Source organism: Coregonus clupeaformis, unplaced genomic scaffold (assembly GCF_020615455.1).
Source record: "Coregonus clupeaformis isolate EN_2021a unplaced genomic scaffold, ASM2061545v1 scaf1459, whole genome shotgun sequence".
NCBI classification, from domain to species: Eukaryota; Metazoa; Chordata; class Actinopteri; order Salmoniformes; family Salmonidae; genus Coregonus; species Coregonus clupeaformis.
Window position 1 is genome coordinate 32,501 of NW_025534913.1, and position 20,000 is coordinate 52,500.

The following is a 20,000-nucleotide window of genomic DNA, read 5'->3' on the forward strand; positions in this document are numbered from 1 at the left end:
ATTACATTTACATCTTAGTCATTTAGCAGACGCTCTTATCCAGAGCAACTTACAGTTAGTGAATACATATTTTTTTTATACTGGCCACACGTTGGAATTGAACCCACAACCCTGGCGTTGCAAACGCCATGCTCTATCAACTGAGCTACATCCCTGCCGGCCATTCCCTCCCCTACCCTGGACGACGCTGGGCCAATTGTGCGCCGCCCATGAGTCTCCCGGTCGCGACCGGCTGCGACAGAGCCTGGATTCGAACCAGGATCTCTAGTGGGACAGTTAGCACTGCGATGCAGTGCCTTAGACCACTGCGCCACTCAGGAGCAGTGGTCTAAATGCCTAAAATGTAAATGTAGCTCTGTGGGTTCTGTTTGTGTTTGTGAACAGAGCTCCAGGACCAGCTTGCTTAGGGGACTCTTCTCCAGGTTCATCTCTCTGAAGGTGATGGCTTTGTTATGGAAGGTTTGGGAATCGCTTCCTTTTAGGTGGTTGTAGAATTTAACGGCTCTTTTCTGGATTTTGATAATTAGCGGGTATCGGCCTAATTCTGCTCTGCATGCATTATTTGGTATTTTACGTTGTACACTGAGGATATTTTTGCAGAATTCTGCATGCAGAGTCTCAATTTGATGTTTGTCACATTTTGTGAATTCTTGGTTGGTGAGCGGACCCCAGACCTCACAACCATAAAGGGCAATGGGTTCTATAACTGATTCAAGTATTTTTAGCCAGATCCTAATTGGTATGTCGAATTTTATGTTCCTTTTGATGGCATAGAAGGCCCTTCTTGCCTCGTCTTTCAGATCGTTTACCTGTGGCGCTGATGTTTTGGCCGAGGTCTCTCTCTCTAAACTACTTTTGGTTATTGTTGCCACGGTGTCCGTCATAGCTAACTTCATTTCCTCGTTCCAAGTGCTCCTCCAATACAAAGACACAGAACACCAACAGGAGCCAATCAAATGATCGTAATCCAAAAGCTCAGGAACAGGAAATGTACCCAACGTCGTGGCTGCGTGGTAATCAAATGTGACACTCAATCCAAAAATTGATGTATGGCTTCCTCTGATGGATCCCCCTCTAAATTGCTTTACGGACTAAGATTAATGGAACTGTACTCTAGTGACATCATCCGTTACATGACTAGAAATACATTTGCTTTTGCTGCTTGCTAAATGGCACCCTATTCCCCATGTAGTGCACTACTTTTGACCAGGGCCTATATGGATCTGGTCAAAAGTAGTGCACTATGTAGGGAATATGGTGCCATTTGGGACCCAGCTTGCATCTCAATCCACAAGGATGCTAGCTTTGAGGCAGCATTTAAAGGCAGGAAGTTAAAGTCGCCATTTTGGATTGAGACACAGCCATTAATACTAAAGGAGAAACTGCCATTTTGGATTGAGACACAGCCATTAATACTAAAGGACAAATGGCCATTTTGGATCGAGACAGCCATTAATACTAAAGGACAAACGGCCATTTTGGATCGAGACAGCCATTAATACTATTTGACAAACGGCCATTTTGGATCGAGACACAGCCATCATTGCAATTCTAGGGGACATCCTTTTCCCAACAGAAGCCCCAACAAGAGTCCGAGACAGAGTCACAATCAACACTCTATGATGTTCAGAATTTAATTAGTAATTGATGAATTGATAAGTGAATTGGATTAGCAATGCTCCTGTGACACCTTGTCACCTTGATGTGCTGTCAGTCCTACAGCTTCATTGTCATTGAGTCAGATAATCTCATAAATCAGACAATTATCACATCAATTCAATGTGAAAAGAACAAATAAAGCAACACCTCATGGCACAACGCCTCTCCCTTATTTGACCTACTTGTTGTGTGTATCTACTGACATGTACGTGTAACTGATAGATGCACACACACACACACACACACAAGCAGAAAGTACACATACACAGACAGACAGACACACACACACACACACACGGGCAGTAGACAAGGGTTGTAACTCACTCGCTCCTTGGACTGACACTGACCAATCCCTGTGGAGCCTCTCTCCCTCTCTCTGACCTCGTTTCATGACCTCCCCCCTCATCCCTCCTTCCCCTCTCTCCCCCGCCCAAAACATATGATCTGCCACTCAGTCAACTCTTCTCATCTCTCTCTCTGTCTCTCTCTCTCTCTCTCTCTCTGTCTCTCTCTCTCTCTCTCTCTCTCTCTCTCTCTCTCTCTCTCTCTCTCTCTCTCTCTCTCTCTCTCTCTCTCTCTCTCTCTCTCTCTCTCTCTCTCTCTCTCTACTCTCTCTCTCTCTCACTCGTCTCACATCCATACTCTAACTGCTCACACACTCACACACATCCATACTCTAACTGCTAACACACTCAGACACACATCCATACTCTAACTGGGTTAACACACCAGACACACATCCATACTCTAACTGCTAACACACTCAGACACACATCCATACTCTAACTGGGTTAACACACTCAGACACACATCCATACTCTAACTGGGTTAACACACTCAGACACACATCCATACTCTAACTGGGTTAACACACTCAGACACACATCCATACTCTAACTGGGTTAACACACTCAGACACACATCCATACTCTAACTGGGTTAACACACTCAGACACACATCCATACTCTAACTGGGTTAACACACTCAGACACACATCCATACTCTAACTGGGTTAACACACTCAGACACACATCCATACTCTAACTGGGTTAACACACTCAGACACACATCCATACTCTAACTGGGTTAACACACTCAGACACACATCCATACTCTAACTGGGTTAACACACTCAGACACACATCCATACTCTAACTGGGTTAACACACTCAGACACACATCCATACTCTAACTGGGTTAACACACTCAGACACACATCCATACTCTAACTGGGTTAACACACTCAGACACACATCCATACTCTAACTGGGTTAACACACTCAGACACACATCCATACTCTAACTGGGTTAACACACTCAGACACACATCCATACTCTAACTGGTTAACACACTCAGACACACATCCATACTCTAACTGGGTTAACACACTCAGACACACATCCATACTCTAACTGGGTTAACACACTCAGACACACATCCATACTCTAACTGGGTTAACACACTCAGACACACATCCATACTCTAACTGGGTTAACACACTCAGACACACATCCATACTCTAACTGGGTTAACACACTCAGACACACATCCATACTCTAACTGGGTTAACACACTCAGACACACATCCATACTCTAACTGGGTTAACACACTCAGACGTACATCTGCACTAGGGATCTGCCTAGCATGTGCCTGCCAGGTAAAATGATATCTCTCTACCCTGTGACCCCTAGACAGACACAAGTTCGCCCCCAGAAGACAAGCGACTTGGAGACACTCGCTGTGTGACAAAATGACTTGTGTTGCGTCCATCATTGTAACGCTGTTAAACATTCGCAATCCTCTCATGGTATAGCAGAAATGTAATGCTAGTCATCATAATTACATCGATTTTGATCCTCGTATAGGATAAATGTCATGTAAATCTGTTCAGATACTGTATACTCACACACTGTATCATTCATGTAATTTATATATAATTTATGTATCATTCATATAATTTATATATAATTTATGTATCATTCATATAATGTATATATCATTTCCCCATACCCTAACAGGAAGGCAGCTGTATAGTCAGATGTATTTGATCATATTGATTTATTCATTTGACAATATACAGTACATACTGGCTCATCTCATCTCCAGTCCCCTAGTGTGCATCCCAAATGGCACCCTATTCCCTATGTAGTCCACTACTTCTGGTCATAAATAGAGCACTATCTAGGGATTAGAGTGTTATTTGGGAGGCAGCCCTAGTCTTGCAAATGAGGAAGAAAAAATAAATACTAAAACATGCTTTGGGAATATGATTCATGGAAATAATGTATTTCTAGATTCCGCAGTACTGTTGTTCTGTCTAACCGCTTCCACTGGTCCATGGACCTGTTGGCAGAACTAAAACATCTGACCTGGTGTTCCATCATGCAGCTGTATCATGTATCATTGACCTGGTGGTCCATCATGCAGCTGTATCATGTATCATTGACCTGGTGTTCCATCATGCAGCTGTATCATGTATCATTGACCTGGTGTTCCATCATGCAGCTGTATCATGTATCATTGACCTGGTGTTCCATCATGCAGCTGTATCATGTATCATTGACCTGGTGTTCCATCATGCAGCTGTATCATGTATCATTGACCTGGTGTTCCATCATGCAGCTGTATCATGTATCATTGACCTGGTGTTCCATCATGCAGCTGTATCATGTATCATTGACCTGGTGTTCCATCATGCAGCTGTATCATGTATCATTGACCTGGTGTTCCATCATGCAGCTGTATCATGTATCATTGATTGAGGTTGCTCCCTGGGCTACCTCTCCATTGATCCCCATCAGAAATGAGAGATTAGTCACATGGTTTTATTACGACAGGCCAATCAATGTCTCACTGCATGGCAACCAACACAAACAGAGACATGGAGCTGCTGTGCTAGGTTTGTAACAGCTATTGAGCGGATGCTCTGCTGTGGAGACACCCTCCATATGGAGCCTCAGACCACATTTTCTGGATCAAGCATAAATGGGCTTATACTGTATGCGTGCAGGAAAATAGATCATGAGCATAGAGAAGAAAAATACATATTTAGAAAATATAATTGATCTCATGGTGCAAGAATGACTGCAATTCATTGATTATCGAATGTTATGATGGACACAGCTAGAACAAAAACACACACAGTCTCTGCTTAACAAACTCCAACTCGAGAACGAATCGTTTCGGGGGGCTGCAGTTCGAGAAACGACTGTGCTTATCACCTTGACTGGCTACCCAGACTCCTTGCTCCGGCCAAACGCTACGCCACGCCCACGGACGTTAGTTTCTTCTCCCCAATGAGAAGTATGTAGAGAACGACAGATCAGCGGAATAATTAAAGTTAAGAATTAAGACAGCGCAGTGTGAGTCGTCAGGCTACATATCACGGCAGTCAAGCAACGCATTCCGCCAAGAGTCGTTCACAATCTAGTCCGGTTGCGCCCACAACTAGACCTCCTTTCAAATGTATCAAGAAATAATCTTATTTGTATGCCTGGCAGTCAACAAACACTGTTTAAATGAGCCCCCTATGGTGAGCGACGTGTACGAGAGGCTCGTAGAATCACTCTTTCGAGTTTTCAGTTCATCGTTCACCGGCAAGGGGTCCTGCGTGCTCTGGGCATTTCTGACTCAAATTAGTCATTCTTTTGACTGAACAAGTCTAAAAGATCAGAAATGATCAGAGTAAAATGAGCCGAACTTCCCATCACTACTGGGAGTCTTCGGCTGCGGTAGAGCAAAGCCAAGTCAGCCACTGCTCATGGTTCTCACAGGGGAAGTGAAATGATAGGCTGCAATGACTTTGCTCATGATCATGCACACCGCAAATTACATGTTTGTACATGTAAGTTCTTTGAATTTTATTTTGCGGATAGACATTTGTACAGTAAAGCAAAACTTTAGTGTTCAAAACCATTCATATTGGGGCGACGTGGGGAGCGGGTTTGCAAATGCTATCATTTCATTTATAAAATGGGCATATATATTATACATTTCAAGTCGGAAGTTTACATACACTTAGGTTGGAGTCATTAAAACTCGTTTTTCAATCACTCCACAAATGTCTTGTTAACAAACTATAGTTTTGGCAAGTCGGTTAGGACATCTACTTTGTGCATGACACAAGTAATTTTTCCAACAATTGTTTACAGACAAATTATTTAACTTATAATTCACTGTATCACAATTCCAATGGGTCAGAAGTTTACATACACTAAGTTGACTGTGCCTTTAAACAGCTTGGAAAATTCCAGAAAATTATGTCATGGCTTTAGAAGCTTCTGATAGGCTAATTGACATCATTTGAGTCAATTGGAGGTGTACCTGTGGATGTATTTCAAGGCCTACCTTCAAACTCAGTGCCTCTGTGCTTGACATCATGGGAAAATCAAAAGAAATCAGCCAAGACCTCAGCCAAAAAATTGCAGACCTCCACAAGTCTGGTTCATCCTTGGGAGCAATTTCCAAATGCCTGAAGGTACCACATTCATCTGTACAAACAACAGTACGCAAGTATAAACACCATGGGGCCACGCAGCCGTCATACCACTCAGGAAGGAGACGCGTTCTGTCTCCTAGAGATGAACATACTTTGGTGCGAAAAGTGCAAATCAATCCCAGAACAACAGCAAAGGAACTTGTGAAGATGCTGGAGGAAACAGGCACAAAAGTATCTATATCCACAGTAAAACGAGTCCTATATCGACATAACCTGAAAGGCCGCTCAGCAAGGAAGAAGCCACTGCTCCAAAACCACCATAAAAAAGCCAGACTACGGTTTGCAACTGCACATGGGGACAAAGATCGTACTTTTTGGAGAAATGTCCTCTGGTCTGATTAAACATAAATAGAACCGTTTGGCCATAATGACCATCGTTATGTTTGGAGGAAAAAGGGGGTTGCTTGCAAGCCGAAGAACACCATCCCAACCGTGAAGCACAGGGGTGGCAGCATCATGCTGTGGGGGTGCTTTGCTGCAGGAGGGACTGGTGCACTTCACAAAATAGATGTCATCATGAGGAAGGAAAATTTGGTGGATATATTGAAGCAACATCTCAAGACATCAGTCAGGAAGTTAAAGCTTGGTCGCAAATGGGTCTTCCAAATGGACAATGACCCCAAGCATACTTCCAAAATTGTGGCAAAATGGCCTAAGGACAACAAAGTCAAGGTATTGGTGTGGCCATCACAAAGCCCTGACCTCAATCCTATTGTGGGCAGAACTGAAAAAGCATGTGCGAGCAAGGAGGCCTACAAACCTGACTCAGTTACACCAGCTCTGTCAGGAGGAATGGGCCAAAATTCACCTAACTTATTGTGGGAAGCTTGTGGAAGGCTACCCGAAACATTTCACCCAAGTTAAACAATTTAAAGGCAATGCTACCAAATACTAATTGAGTGTATGTAAACTTCTGACCCACTGGGAATGTGATGAAAGAAATAAAAGCTTAAATAAATAATTCTCTCTACTATTATTCTGACATTTCACATTCTTAAAATAAAGTGGTGATCCTAACTGACCTAAGACAGGGATTTTTTACTAGGATTATATGTCAGGAATTGTGAAAAACATAGTTTAAATGTATTTGGCTAAGGTGCATGTAAACTTCCGACTTCAACTGTATATATATCATTTATTTTATTTATTATTATATACACTACCAGTCAAAAGTTTGGACACACCTACTCATTCAAGGGTTTTTCTTTATTTGTACTATTTTCTACATTGTAGAATAATAGTGAAGACATCAAAACTATGAAATAACACAAATGGAATCATGTAGTAACCAAAAAAGTGTTAAACAAATCAAAATATATTTTATATTTGAGATTCTTCAAATAGCCACCCTTTGCCTTGATGACAGCTTTGCACACTCTTGGCATTCTCTCAACCAGCTTCATCAGGTAGTCAACTGGAATGCATTTAAATTAACAGGTGTGCCTTGTTAAAAGTTAATTTGTGGAATGTCTTTCCTTCTTAATGCGTTTGAGCCAATCTGTTGTGTTGTGACAAGGTAGGGGTGGTATACAGAAGATGGTATTTTTACCAAATTGGGCTAAGTCCATATTATGGCAAGAACAGCTCAAATAAGCAAAGAGAAACGACAGTCCATCATTACTTTAAGACATGAAGGTCAGTCAATATGTAAAATGTCAAGAACTTTGAAAGTTTCTTCAAGTGCAGTCGCAAAAACCATCAAGCACTATGATGAAACTGGCTCTCATGAGGACCGCCACAGGAAAGGAAGACCCAGAGTTACCTCTGCTGCAGGGGATAAGTTAATTAGAGTTAACTGCACCTCAGATTGCAGCCCAAATAAATGCTTCACAGAGATCAAGTAACAGACATATCTCAACATCCTGTTCAGAGGGGACTGTGTGAATCAGGCATTCATGGTCGAATTTGTGCAAAGAAACCACTACTAAAGGACACCAATAATAAGAAGAGACTTGCTTGAGCCAAGAAACACGAGCAATGGACATTAGACCGGTGGATATCTGTCCTTTGGTCTGATGAGTCCAAATTTGAGATTTTTGGTTCCAACCGCCGTGTCTTTGTGAGACGCAGAGTAGGTGAATGGATGATTTCCGCATGTGTGGTTCCCACCGTGAAACATGGAAGAGGAGGTGTGATGGTGCTTTGCTGGGGACACTGTCAGTGATTTATTTAGAATTCAAGGCACACTTAACCAGCATGGCTACCACAGCATTCTGCAGCGATACGCCATCCCATCTGGTTTGCGCTTAGCGGGACTATAATTTGTTTTTCAACAGGACAATGACCCAAAACACACATCCAGGCTGTGTAAGGGCTATTTGACCAAGAAGGAGAGTGATCATCTGGCCTCCACAATCACCTGACCTCAACCCAATTGAGATGGTTTGGGATGAGTTGGACCGTAGAGTGAAGGAAAAGCAGCCAACAAGTGCTCAGCATATGTGGGAATTCCTTCAAGACTATTGTAAAAGCATTCCTTATGAAGCTGGTTGAGAGAATGCCAAGAGTGTGCAAAGCTGTCATCAAGGCAAAGGGTGGCTACTTTGAAGAATCTAAAATATAAAATATATTTTGATTTGTTTAACACTTTTTTGGTTACTACATTATTCCATATGTGTTATTTCATAGTTTTGATGTCTTCACTATTATTCTACAATGTAGGAAATAGTAAAAAATAAAGAAAAACCCTTTAATGAGTAGGTGTGTCCAAACATTTGACTGGTACTGTATAAATATACAGACTAGCTAAAAAATAAGTGAAAATTGACCAATTATCCAAATTATTCTGGTAGATAAAGTTTGTACCCCCTTGTGTCCACTCGGCTCAGGTGGCCAAGTGGACACAAGGCTGTTTGGCTCATCTCCGTCACCAAGAGGAAGAACTTTGCAGCTGTTTGTGATTAATAAACAATGCCATGCCGGTGGGTGGTAACATTGAAATAAAACCCAGCCCTGAAACGATACGTAGACTGAAAATAATTTGTATGTCAAATCATAGGAAAAGACACCGCATTCACACGGATTTACACGAAGTGGGCAGTTCGGATTTGATACTTCAAGCCCAAATATATAATACTTTGACTAAAAGGATGACTTATTGACTTAAATCATCAGCAACATCATGGGTAAGCTCTGGCCATCATGTTTCAGCTCAAGAAAGTGGATTTCTACTGATGTGGGCGTTTAATAATTAATGATCTGCTTAAAGTGGACAGATTTTGGGGCGGAATAAACCCTCTCGCTTCGCCTCTTCCTTTCTGATACATTGTGCTTCTGTGCTGACCCCACACACTCTCTCACACACACACACACAAACACACACACTTACATGCAGGCATGCACATGCACACTTTCTGACACAAACACACACACGCAGTGAGAGAGAGAGAGAGAGAGAGAGAGAGAGAGAGAGAGAGAGAGAGAGAGAGAGAGAGAGAGAGGAGAGAGAGAGAGATAAATAAATAAATGTGGGGCCAGAGAGTAACAGAGTAACCCAGATTCCTGCTGGAGGCAGATGAAAGAAGGCAGCTCACTCTCTATCCATATATCACTCTCATTCCATCCCTCCCTGCACTCACCTCCTCTCTCTCCATCTCTCTCTCTCCCTCCCTCCATCACTATTCATCCACCTTACTCTCTCTCTCTCTCTCTCTCTCTCTCTCTCTCTCCCTCCATCTCTTTCTCCCTCTCTCTCCATCTCCATCTATCCCTTCTCTCTACTTCATCTCTCGCTTCCTCAATCTCTGTCTCCTTCCTCTTTCTCCTCACTCCACTCTCTCTTCTTTCTTTCCATCTCTCTCTCTCTCTCTCCCTCTCTCTCTCCCTCTATCTCTCTCTTTCCCTCCATCTCTCTCCATCCATCTCTCTCCCACCACTGATCAGCCAGGCCTGTATGGAGAGGAGAGGGCCAGGCAGGCAGGAAGCGTAGTTCTGTGGGTGTGAAATCAGCTTCAGCTTCACTTCCATCATCACCATGGCTATTATCTGGCCCAGTTACCAGAGAGAGAGGAAGTCAGGCAGAGTAGCACTTATCATCCAACACCTTACAGTTACCAAAAGAGAGAGAGAGAGAGAGAGAGAGAAAGGAGGAGGTAGAGTAACACCTTCCTTTCAGTTCATTCCTCCTGTCTCTTCTATGGTGTTACAAAGCCTAGTCCCAAATGGACCTCTACCCTCTATATATATATATTTTTTTTAGTCATTTTAGCAGACGCTCTTATCCAGAGCGAATTACAGTTAGGCCCCCCGTGGGAAACGAACCCACAACCCTGGCGTTGCAAGAGCCATGCTCTACCAACTGAGCTACAGGGGACTCTACATACACACCCTCACACACACACCCTCACACACACACACACCCTCTACACACACACCCTCACACACACACCCTCTACACACACACCCTCTACACACACACCCTCTACACACACACCCTCACACACACACACACCCTCTACACACACACCCTCTACATACACACCCTCACACACACACCCTCACACACACACACACCCTCTACACACACACCCTCACACACACACCCTCTACACACACACCCTCTACACACACACCCTCACACACACACCCTCTACACACACACCCTCTACACACACACACTCTACACACACACACTCTACACACCTCATCAATAATATCCTGGAGTCCCTCACCTCACATCATCAATAATATCCTGGAGTCCCTCACCTCACATCATCAATAATATCCTGGAGTCCCTCACCTCACATCATCAATAATATCCTGGAGTCCCTCACCTCACATCATCAATAATATCCTGGAGTCCCTCACCTCACATCATCAATAATATCCTGGAGTCCCTCACCTCACATCATCAATAATATCCTGGAGTCCCTCACCTCACATCATTAATAATATCCTGGAGTCCCTCACCTCACATCATCAATAATATCCTGGAGTCCCTCACCTCACATCATCAATAATATCCTGGAGTCCCTCACCTCACATCATCAATAATATCCTGGAGTCCCTCACCTCACATCATCAATAATATCCTGGAGTCCCTCACCTCACATCATCAATAATATCCTGGAGTCCCTCACCTCACATCATCAATAATATCCTGGAGTCCCTCACCTCACATCATCAATAATATCCTGGAGTCCCTCACCTCACATCATCAATAATATCCTGGAGTCCCTCACCTCACATCATCAATAATATCCTGGAGTCCCTCACCTCACATCATCAATAATATCCTGGAGTCCCTCACCTCACATCATCAATAATATCCTGGAGTCCCTCACCTCACATCATCAATAATATCCTGGAGTCCCTCACCTCACATCATCAATAATATCCTGGAGTCCCTCACCTCACATCATCAATAATATCCTGGAGTCCCTCACCTCACATCATCAATAATATCCTGGAGTCCCTCACCTCACATCATCAATAATATCCTGGAGTCCCTCACCTCACATCATCAATAATATCCTGGAGTCCCTCACCTCACATCATCAATAATATCCTGGAGTCCCTCACCTCACATCATCAATTAATATCCTGGAGTCCCTCACCTCACATCATCAATAATATCCTGGAGTCCCTCACCTCACATCATCAATAATATCCTGGAGTCCCTCACCTCACATCATCAATAATATCCTGGAGTCCCTCACCTCACATCATCAATAATATCCTGGAGTCCCTCACCTCACATCATCAATAATATCCTGGAGTCCCTCACCTCACATCATCAATAATATCCTGGAGTCCCTCACCTCACATCATCAATAATATCCTGGAGTCCCTCACCTCACATCATCAATAATATCCTGGAGTCCCTCACCTCACATCATCAATAATATCCTGGAGTCCCTCACCTCACATCATCAATAATATCCTGGAGTCCCTCACCTCACATCATCAATAATATCCTGGAGTCCCTCACCTCACATCATCAATAATATCCTGGAGTCCCTCACCTCACATCATCAATAATATCCTGGAGTCCCTCACCTCACATCATCAATAATATCCTGGAGTCCCTCACCTCACATCATCAATAATATCCTGGAGTCCCTCACCTCACATCATCAATAATATCCTGGAGTCCCTCACCTCACATCATCAATAATATCCTGGAGTCCCTCACCTCACATCATCAATAATATCCTGGAGTCCCTCACCTCACATCATCAATAATATCCTGGAGTCCCTCACCTCACATCATCAATAATATCCTGGAGTCCAGTCCCTCACCTCACATCATCAATAATATCCTGGAGTCCAGTCCCTCACCTCACATCATCAATAATATCCTGGAGTCCCTCACCTCACATCATCAATAATATCCTGGAGTCCCTCACCTCACATCATCAATAATATCCTGGAGTCCCTCACCACATCATCAATAATATCCTGGAGTCCCTCACCTCACATCATCAATAATATCCTGGAGTAGTCCCTCACCTCACATCATCAATAATATCCTGGAGTAGTCCCTCACCTCACATCATCTAATATCCTGGAGTCCCACATCACAATCCTGGAGTCCCTCACCTCACATCATCAATAATATCCTGGAGTCCGCTCACCTCACATCATCAATAATATCCTGAGAGTCCCTCACCTCACATCATCAATAATATCCTGGAGTCCCTCACCTCACATCATCAATAATATCCTGGAGTCCCTCACCTCACATCATCAATAATATCCTGGAGTCCAGTCCCTCACCTCACATCATCAATAATATCCTGGAGTCCCTCACCTCACATCATCAATAATATCCTGGAGTCCAGTCCCTCACCTCACATCATCAATGTGAGGTGGCAGGTAGCTTAGTGGGTAAGAGCGTTGGCAGGTAGCTTAGTGGGTAAGAGCGTTGTGCCAGTAACCGAAAGGTCGCTGGTTCTAATCCCCGAGCCGACTATGTGAAAAATCTGTCGATGTGCCCTTAAGCAAGGCACTTAACCCTAATTGCTCCTGTAAGTCGCTCTGGATAAGAGCGTCTGCTAAATGACTAAAATGTAAATGTAAATCAATAATATCCTGGAGTCCCTCACCTCACATTATCAATAATATCCTGGAGTCATCCCTCACCTCTGCTTACATCCCATTTCTAAAAGCCACATCCCTGGAACTCAAGGTAGGAGTCACTCCTAACCACAGATCTAGGATCAGCTTACCTAACTCCAATGCTAACCACAACCTCTAGGTAATAAAACAGCCAAACCGACCATACAGTGAGGGAAAAAAGTATTTGATCCCCTGCTGATTTTGTACGTTTGCCCCACTGACAAAGACATGATCAGTCTATAATTTTAATGGTAGGTTTATTTGAACAGTGAGAGACAGAATAACAACAAAAAAATCCAGAAAAACGCATGTCAGAAATGTTATAAATTGATTTGCATTTTAATGAGGGAAATAAGTATTTGACCCCCTCTCAATCAGAAAGATTTCTGGCTCCCAGGTGTCTTTTAAACAGGTAATGAGCTGAGATTAGGAGCACACTCTTAAAGGGAGTGCTCTTAATCTCAGCTTGTTACCTGTATAAAAGACACCTGTCCACAGAAGCAATCAATCAATCAGATTCCAAACTCTCCACCATGGCCAAGACCAAAGAGCTCTCCAAGGATGTCAGGGACAAGATTGTAGACCTACACAAGGCTGGAATGGGCTACAAAACCATCGCCAAGCAGCTTGGTGAGAAGGTGACAACAGTTGGTGCGATTATTCGCAAATGGAAGAAACACAAAAGAACTGTCAATCTCCCTTGGCCTGGGGCTCCATGCAAGATCTCACCTCGTGGAGTTGCAATGATCATGAGAACGGTGAGGAATCAGCCCAGAACTACACGGGAGGATCTTGTCAATGATCTCAAGGCAGCTGGGACCATAGTCACCAAGAAAACAATTGGTAACACACTACGCCGTGAAGGACTGAAATCCTGCAGCGCACGCAAGGTCCCCCTGCTCAAGAAAGCACATATACATGCCCGTCTGAAGTTTGTCAATGAACATTTAAATGATTCAGAGGAGAACTGGGTGAAAGTGTTGTGGTCAGATGAGACCAAAATGGAGCTCTTTGGCATCAACTCAACTCGCCGTGTTTGGAGGAGGAGGAATGCTGCCTATGACCCCAAGAACACCATCCCCACCGTCAAACATGGAGGTGGAAACATTATGCTTTGGGGGTGTTTTTCTGCTAAGGGGACAGGACAACTTCAGCGCATCAAAGGGACGATGGACGGGCCATATACCGTCAAATCTTGGGTGAGAACCTCCTTCCCTCAGCCAGGGCATTGAAAATGGGTGGATGGATATTCCAGCATGACAATGACCCAAAACACATAGCCAAGGCAACAAAGGAGTGGCTCAAGAAGAAGCACATTAAGGTCCTGGAGTGGCCTAGCCAGTCTCCAGACCTTAATCCCATAGAAATCTGTGGAGGGAGCTGAATGTTCGAGTTGCCAAACATCAGCCTCGAAACCTTAATGACTTGGAGAAGATCTGCAAAGAGGAGTGGGACAAAATCCCTCCTGAGATGTGTGCAAACCTTGTGGCAAACTACAAGAAACGTCTGACCTCTGTGATTGCCAACAAGGGTTTTGCCACCAAGTACTAAGTCATGTTTTGCAGAGGGGTCAAATACGTATTTCCCTCATTAAAATGCAAATCCATTTATAAAATTTTTGACATGCGTTTTTCTGGATTTTTTTGTTGTTATTCTGTCTCTCACTGTTCAAATAAACCTACCATTAAAATTATAGACTGATCATTTCTTTGTCAGTGGGAAAACGTACAAAATCAGCAGGGGATCAAATACTTTTTTCCCTCAGTGTAGATCAGTCTCTGGAGGTGACTTCACCCGTCCTTAGCTAACCCCTGACCCCTGATTAGCCCAGCCAAGACATCTGAGACATACGCATCATAAACATTTGCCCACAGTGAACCACAGAGAGTGGAGTAGGCCATAAAACAACAGACCAGCCAAATGTTATCCTCCATTACCATACACTATCACACACAAACTCACAGGCTGACACAGCATTGAGACCCACTGTTTCTGTTTCTACAAATAACAATATACATTTATTTTCACAAAGTTCCAAGTATCGGGCTCCAAATCTCTCGGTTCGTTTGGAATTATGCTTTCTGCAAAAAAAGACATCAGGCTTCTGTTCAGTTTTTTTTTTTTTGGGAAGAAAACGTAATCTTTCAAACAGTTTACCACATTTTGTATTTCCTTCTATAAATTTTTTATTACCAGCACTCTACTCAAGGATCTATGGGAGCGTTTTATTGTCTCGTCAATAAGTGATATCACATAACCAATCGTTAATGAACCAATCGTAAAGGGACACAGAATGAGACAACCAATCGGTAATGAACCAATCATAAAGGAATACAGATTGAGAAACAACCAATCGGTAATGACACAGATTGAGGAACAATAACCAATGGTTAAACCAATCGTAAAGGGACACAGATTGAGGAACAACAACCAATGGTTAAACCAATCGTTGAGAGTACCCGTCTGTTTTATGCTACTTCAGGGCTGCTGATGACATGAGGCCCGGGTCTTTGTATTAAAACGTCCAGGCCTTCAAAGCTGTAAACTGATAATGAATTCATTCAGGCTTTACGATGGTGTGTGTGTGTGTGTGTGTGTGCACGTGTGTGTGTGTGTGCACGTGTGCGTGCGTGCTTCTGTGCGACCTTCTGTGCGTATGTGTGTGCATTCCGCATGATGTGTGTTGTAGATCCGTGGGCTGCCACCACTAGCCCAGGCCTTTTAGATATATTTAGATATTAATGCGGCAGGTTTTATTCCAAAATGCTGATCAAAGCTGTGTTTGATTTCCTCTGTCGCCCAGAACTCCCGATGGAGTGTTTTTGGAGGGCTGGGTGTTTGGACACGCGCACACACACACACGCGCACACACACACACACACACACACACACACACACACACACACACACACACACACACACACACACACACACACACACACACACAGACACACACACACACAGACACACACACACACACACACACACACACACCCTGCTCCAGGCACACATACATATAAACAACTAGAGGCCCAAATGTACACTCTCAAGAATACCTTGGCTTGCACTACAAGCATCCTAAAACACACACGAACACACACACGGAATGATCACTCACTGGCCGTGTGTCCTAAGGTTCAGTGTGAGTAGCAGAGAGGCTGGGCAGGACTTGGGGAGAACGGTAACATATGTTGAGTGGGCGGTGGGCCATTGAAGGTGGCATCCATAGGCACAGGGTAGATACACACACATGCGCACACGCACACAAGCCGTTCCACCATCTGCCTCATAACTGCACTGCCATCCCTCTCAGCCAATCACAGAGAGCGGTCTGGGCACGCTCAGTCTCTCCCTGACCAGGAAGGAGCTGCTGTAAACTTTGGCCCTGTACACTGCAACATGAGATTATGTCATACACAAAAACACACACGAAATGGCCACTACAAAAAATACACGAAAAGGCCACTGCACGTGACCACACAAACACATAAAACGCACAGGGACCTTCAATTTGGCATTTCTACGTACATTTTCTATACAAAGGCTGTACATACAGTCACGTCTATTGTCACCCCCTTGATTAAAAAAATGAGCAAAAATAAATAATACAAATACTGAGCTGTATTGTATTTACAGTTAACTATAGCATAAATACTGTAGTAAAAGAAAACTGTAATTAATGTAGTGTTTTTGCAGATTGTAGTATACTGTAGTATTTACTGTAGTGTTTTATTATCTTTGAGATAGAAGTGGAGGCTTTCTCCTTGAGGAAACCTACTGGAGAAATACTAGAAGAGCACATTTTCCATAACCTGCAGGTAGGTAGGTAGGTAGGTAGGTAGGTAGGTAGGATTGGGGTCTGAACAGAAAGATCAGCGCTTCTGCTCTTTTCTATAACACAATATGGTCTATACTTGGCATGTAGGTTTGTCACTTATGGGTGGTACAAATTGTGATATGAGGGAAGGGAATGGGCAGGGGATATGCTAATTAAATACTGTAGTATTTACTATAGTTAAAAAAGTGTAGTGTTTTTGCGGACTGTAGTGTTTTTGCGGACGTTACTGCAGTATTTACTACAGTGTTTTTTGTGTGGATAATACTGTAGTATTTACTACAGTATTCTACAGTATACTACAACATTCTAGACTAAGTACTACACATGATCGAGGGGTACTACAGTGTGTAGTATAGTATTCTACAGTATACTACAGTTTTCTACATAATTCTATAGTAAGTACTGTAGTATTCTATAGTAAACTATAGTATTCTATAGTAAACTGTAGTATTCTATAGTAAACTGTAGTATTCTATAGTAAACTGTATTATTCTATAGTAAACTGTAGTATTCTATAGTAAGTACTGTAGTCCACTGCCTCCCGAGTGGCGCAGTGGTCTTAGGCTAGCTGTGTCACTAGAGATCCTGGTTCGAATCCAGGCTCTGTCGTAGCCGGCCGCGACCGGGAGACCCATGGGGCGGCGCACAATTGGCCCAGCGTTGTCCAGGTTAGGGGAGGGAATGGCTGGCAGGGATGTAGCTCAGTTGGTAGAGCATGGCGTTTGCAACGGCAGGGTTGTGGGTTCGATTCCCACGGGGGGCCAGTATGAAAAATAAAAAAATAATGTATGCACTCACTGTAAGTCGCTCTGGATAAGAGCGTCTGCTAAATGACTAAATGTAAATGTAATGTATTCTATAGTAAACTGTAGTTTTATATAGTAAACTGTAGTATGTGTTCATGTGAAGCCATGAATTTAAAAAAGTAGAACGTTAATGCAGATTAAATTGTGAATCGTTAGGGGCGGCAATAATTTTGACACCTATCTTAAATAAATAAAAATACACTAATAACTTCTTAAACAAAATCTCTGTCGAGCAATTGTATTAATTTAATATAATATATATTATTATTATTATTATTTTGCATACAATACAGCTCGGTATTTGTTTTGTTGATTTTAGACAGTCTTTGTTGCTCGTCTTTATCAGTCATCTGGGATGTGACTGGACCATCACTATGTGCAATACTAAGTCACCACATCTTTATCAATCATCTGGGATGTGACTGTACCGTCACTATGTGCAATACTAAGTCACCACATCTTTATCAGTCATCTGGGATGTGACTGGACCATCACTATGTGCAATACTAAGTCACCACATCTTTATCAGTCATCTGGGATGTGACTGGACCATCACTATGTGCAATACTAAGTCACCACATCTTTATCAGTCATCTGGGATGTGACTGTACCGTCACTATGTGCAATACTAAGTCACCACATCTTTATCAGTCATCTGGGATGTGACTGTACCGTCACTATGTGCAATACTAAGTCACCACATCTTTATCAGTCATCTGGGATGTGACTGTACCGTCACTATGTCCAATACTAAGTCACCACATGTGTCCTCATCCCTACTGATCCCTTATGCAGTCACACACTACACAAACTCACAAATACCATAGGTACTGGGAGAACACATGCATATTGTTTACCCTGTTTGAGGTGTGTATGAATGCCAATTAGTATGTACATTTGGCTTCAATACTGACATAGCTAAATCATATAAGAGGGTAAATAAATAATTAGCGGGATGGATAAATGCAGCACATCCCATATGACTAAAAATAAATAAACTTGGGAAAAATATGGCATTTTATATGTTGCTGTATCCAGATATCTGTATTTTATGTTAAATCAATATATATATATATATATATGAAATGTATGGCTTTAAATTTGCCTGGGGAAATACAAATTAATAATATAATGTCACCCCCAAATGTGTTATATCACACACCAGCCTCTCTGGTGGAATTGATGCAACGGATCTTTGCAGAAAGGAAAGTTAGAGAGAGGAAGGGAGGGAGAGAGGAAGTATCTCTCCTTCTGTAGAGCTGCTTAAATAGAGGAATAGAGGATTATTCACACTGAGAAATCACCATGAGGCCTGTGTGATTGAGAAAGAGAGAAAGAGTGAGAGTGAGAGAGCGAGAGAGCGAGAGAGCGAGAGAGAGAGAGAAACGGGAGAGAGAGAAAGAAAGAGAGAGAGAGAGAGAGAGAAACGGGAGAGAGAGAAAAAAAGAGAGAGAGAGAGAGAGAGGGAGAGAGAGAGAGAGAGAGACAGAGAGAGAGAAACGAGAGAGAGAGAAAGAAAGAGAGAGAGAGAAAGAGAGCGAGAGAGACAGAGAGAGAGACAGAGAGAGAGAGAAACGGGAGAGAGAGAGAGAGAGAGAGAGAGAGAGAGAGAGAGAGAGACAGAGAGAGAGAGAGAGAGAGAGAGAGAGAGAGAGAGAGAGAGAGAGAGAGAGAGAGAGAGAGACAGAGAGAGAGAGAGAGAGAGAGACAGAGAGAGAGAGAGAGAGAGAGAGAGAGAGAGAGAGAGAGAGAGAGAGAGAGAGAGAGAGAGAGAGAGAGAGAGAAGGGAAGAGAGAAGGAGGAGAAAGAGAGAGACAGACACAGGACCTCAGGTCCCACAGTTGACAGTGCATGTCAGAGCAAAAACCAAGCCATGAGGTCGAGGGAATTGTCTGTAGAGCACAGCAGAGACAGGATTGTGTCGAGGCACAGATCTGGGGAAGGGTACCAAAATATTTCTGCAGCATTGAAGGTCCCCAAGAACACAGTGGCCTCCATCATTCTTAAATGGAAGAAGTTTGGAACCACCAAGACTCTTCCTAGAGCTGGCCGCCCAGCCAAACTGAGCAATCGGGGGAGAAGGGCCTTGGTCAGGGAGGTGACCAAGAACCAGATGGTCACTCTGACAGAGCTCTAG

At 43.2% G+C, this 20,000-nt stretch overlaps 1 protein-coding gene and 1 non-coding gene across 2 annotated transcripts in view; both read right to left on the reverse strand.

Moving 5' to 3' along the window:
- LOC121543970 (voltage-dependent L-type calcium channel subunit alpha-1C-like) overlaps positions 1–20,000 on the reverse strand; it is a 92,206-nt gene that overhangs the window by 12,587 nt on the left and 59,619 nt on the right. The window lies entirely within an intron of this gene.
- On the reverse strand, positions 16,971–17,023 carry LOC121543984. The gene has a single exon (XR_005996050.1). It is a non-coding gene; the product is annotated as a U7 small nuclear RNA (small nuclear RNA).